This window comes from Mastomys coucha, unplaced genomic scaffold (assembly GCF_008632895.1).
Source record: "Mastomys coucha isolate ucsf_1 unplaced genomic scaffold, UCSF_Mcou_1 pScaffold21, whole genome shotgun sequence".
NCBI lineage: Eukaryota > Metazoa > Chordata > Mammalia > Rodentia > Muridae > Mastomys > Mastomys coucha.
This window is the reverse complement of record NW_022196904.1, coordinates 163,713,533-163,717,199: the sequence shown is the minus strand read 5'-3', so window position 1 is coordinate 163,717,199 and position 3,667 is coordinate 163,713,533. Positions and strand designations below refer to the sequence as shown.

The 3,667-nt window shown below is 42.7% G+C and overlaps 1 protein-coding gene across 6 annotated transcripts in view; it reads left to right on the top strand.

Moving 5' to 3' along the window:
- Sgms1 (sphingomyelin synthase 1) overlaps positions 1 to 3,667 on the top strand; it is a 266,886-nt gene that overhangs the window by 35,428 nt on the left and 227,791 nt on the right. For 3 of the 6 annotated variants that reach the window (XM_031390092.1, XM_031390094.1, XM_031390090.1), the window contains exon 2: positions 241 to 319. The exons of the other annotated variants lie outside the window; for them this stretch is intronic. The gene's annotated coding sequence lies outside the window, so the exon portion shown is untranslated. The remainder of the gene's footprint in view (positions 1 to 240; positions 320 to 3,667) is intronic. 6 annotated transcript variants of the gene reach the window in all.

Sequence of the window (3,667 nt, the reverse complement as noted above, 5' to 3'; positions counted from 1 at the left end):
AAAAAAAAAAAAAAAAAAAAAAAAGTTCACGGTGAGGTTGCTGGATTCCAAGCTAGGGTGAGGGAGGCTGCAATTTCCCATAGTCAATATGGGATCTTTTCTTCATATTTCCCCCTGTTTTTTTTAAGTTATAGTAATATTTTCATCTCAAGACTTGCCATATATTAAGTACATCCACTGAAAGGACATTACCTTCATACAGTTCCTTGAGGCTAACACATCGCTTGCTCTTGCTTGCAGAGTGAAGGCAGGGTGAGCGGGGCCCTAGGACAGATCTCGCCATTTGATTCTATTTAGAAGGTAGCCACGCACTCCGAAGGTGAGTAGACATTGTCCGCAGCTTTGTCCTAGGAAATATTCTCAGGCCTGCTGAAGAGTGGATGGAGCGGAAGGTGTGCCCAGCTGAAGAGTGGACAGAACGGAAGGTGTGCCCAGCTGCAGACTGGACGGAGCGGAAGGTGTGCCCAGCTGAAGAGTGGACAGAACGGAAGGTGTGCCCAGCTGCAGACTGGACAGAACGGAAGGTATGCCCAGCTGCAGACTGGACGGAGCGGAAGGTGTGCCCAGCTGAAGAGTGGACGGAGCGGAAGGTGTGCCCAGCTGAAGAGTGGACGGAGCGGAAGGTGTGCCCAGCTGAAGAGTGGACAGAACGGAAGGTGTGCCCAGCTGAAGACTGGACAGAACAGAAGGTGTGCCCAGCTGCAGACTGGACGGAACGGAAGGTGTGCCCAGCTGAAGAGTGGACGGAACGGAAGGTGTGCTCAGCTGAAGAGTGGATGGAACGGAAGGTGTGCCCAGCTGAAGAGTGGACAGAACGGAAGGTGTGCCCAGCTGAAGACTGGACGGAACGGAAGGTGTGCCCAGCTGAAGAGTGGACTGAACGGAAGGTGTCCCAGCACCCACAGTTGAATGTTGTTAGTGTTTTGTTAGTTTTTTTTTTTTTCCCCTGTTTGGGTAGGTTTGTCCCCTTAAAAAATATTTTGATTATTTTTGTTGAAACACATGGGAATATGTTACAAATATCATGGCATTTTCTCCTAAATGTTTAGGGCTTCTAAAAATAATAATAGTCTCCCATGAGTCACACTTCAGAACACTCATAAATTATGTGACACCAGATCACATAAGTAAACACAAGAGTGTAACAGAAATTGTTTCCTTTCATAATTTACAGAAATAAAAAGATTTTAACTACAGCTAACTACTGGGCAGCTAAGCAGTCTGAATTGGGCTGACAAGAACCACGTGTATAGAGAGGAGTGGTGTTGGCCCTGCATTAGACAGACATCCCGTGCTTAACTCTTTTCCTGTAAGCTGCCCATCCACCTTGGCTACCATTTGGTTGGTTGGATGAATGGGTCAGATGGTAACACCCCTCCTCCCGATGAGCCTTGGTGAGTAAGCCAGTCTCTGTGATCTGCGTGATCAAATGTTGGTAATTTAAGGAAAAAAAACCACATCTGTAGAAGAACATGGAAAGATCATGAATAGTCATGTAAAATTGAACTTAACAATGTTAAAGTTAACACCAAAGCGGCTAGAAGTGATTCCAAGCTAGAAATTTTACTGCAAGGCTGGTTGAACTTTATAATTCTATAGTGATTGTACTTACAAGTCATTAAGCACCAGAGCTGATTACAGGAATCATTATCTCTTGCAGGGTAGCTATTGGCTGTTCTGAATTCCAGGATTTTAATAACTACATGCATTATGAATACTTAGCTCAGGGCTGGAGAGATGGCTCAGTGGTTAAGAGCACTGATTGCTTTTCCAGAGGTTCTGAGTTCAATTCCCAGCAACCGCATGGTGGCTCGGGACCATCTGTAATGGGGCCCGATGCACTCTTCTAGTGTCTGAAGACAGCTACAGTGTACTCATACATAAATAAATAAAAATAAATAAATCTTAAAAAAATAAATAAATACTTAGTTCAAGGTAACATTGCAAACGAAATATACGTGTATGACTAGCACTCAGATTAAAAAAAATTCTCCCATTTAGTAGAACTATATTGCTCCCTTGATTTGTAGCAGCATAAATACATTTTTCTTTTGTTTAGTGTGTGTGTGTATGTATGTGTGTATGTATGATATTATGTTTTAGTATATTTTGTCACTAAGCCATCTACTACTCCTATTGTTGTATATGGTTATAGAATGCCCATTCTCATTGCTATCAGGCATTCCACTGTGAGGAAACACTATGATGGATTTATTCTAGCAGATATGGATCATTTTAAGGGGCTTGCTCATCCAGGCCTCCACAGAAATGGAGATTAAGAGAGGTTTATCTTTACCATGGCTCTAGTGGAGTAGCCATGGGACATCCAGCCTTGGCCCAGCTGCTGCTGTTTGTGAAGAAGTCCTGACTTGATGGAAGATGCAGGCACACGGAGCTCTGTGTGATTTCTTCAGTCCTGCAGTGACTCCGGCTGCTCCTGCGACTCTCTGCTCTTCTCTGCTGGCACTGTTCCCTGTGTCCTCCTCCGCCTCTGTTACTCGGCAGCGTCCCCAGGCAGACTGCAGACTCTCTCAAACAGGCCATCAGTGAATCAACAGTTAAAAGCTTAGTAGGGGCTGCTATGAGGTGGTAAAGCTTAGTAGGGCTGCTATGAGGTGGTACAGCTTAGTAGGGATGCTATGAGGTGTTAAGGGGAAGAGAAACATCAGCTGTGCCTTGTACCTGTGAGTCACTGTTGTGCTTATGGCGTCACAGTTGTGGACACAGAGTAGTTGGACGCTAGAGTTGAGGAAAGCAAATTCAAAGGCAATCATAGTCCAAGCTGGTAACAGGGCTGCAATTACAGGCAGTTGTCACTGGAGATTTGAGTATATAACCCTAACTGAGTGCATCTGGCTCAGTTTAGAAGCTGTTTAAGGGCTAAAAGAAAACATTATAAGAAAGTATTTTCTATGGGAAAATGGTGTTTTTATTGCCAAATTGTTTTTTTGTTTGTTTGGTTTTTTAAAGCTTTATTTATTTTATGTATATGAGTACACACTGTAGCTGTACAGATAGTTGTAAGCCTTCATCTGGTTGTTGGGAATTGACTTTTAGGACTTCTGCTCACTCTATTCAGCCCCGCTCTCTCCAGTAGACCCTGCTTGCTCAGTCCCTACTCACTCCGGCTCAAATATTTATTTATTGTTACATAAATAAGTACACTGTAGCTGTCTTCAGATGTCCCAGAAGAGGGTGTCAGATCTCATTATGAGTGGTTATGAGCCACTAGGTGGTTGCTGGGATTTGAACTCAGGACCGTTGGAAGAGCAGTTGGTGCTCTTACCCACTGAGCCATCTCACCAGCCCCCCAAATTGTTTTTTTAAATAAAGTTTTATTCAAATACGGTCATGCTGATTTGCTTACAAATTGTGTATGTAACAGTAGAAACCAGGTTAAGTAGCTGCAACAAATAAATGATCATATGAGCTGAAAATATTTATGGCCTGTTTTTTTTTTTCCCAAAATGATTACCAGCTCCTGTTTTATGTTATTAAAGCACAGATGTAGTAAAGATAATCTATGTGGTCATAGAAGAATCCAAGTTCATCAACTTTGTTTACTCATCTATCTAAATGATAGATATACCATGTACAAAATGATGATAATCAGATAAAGTTTGTGCACTTTTTAAGAGGTGCTTGAGAATTTAAAAATTCCATTCTG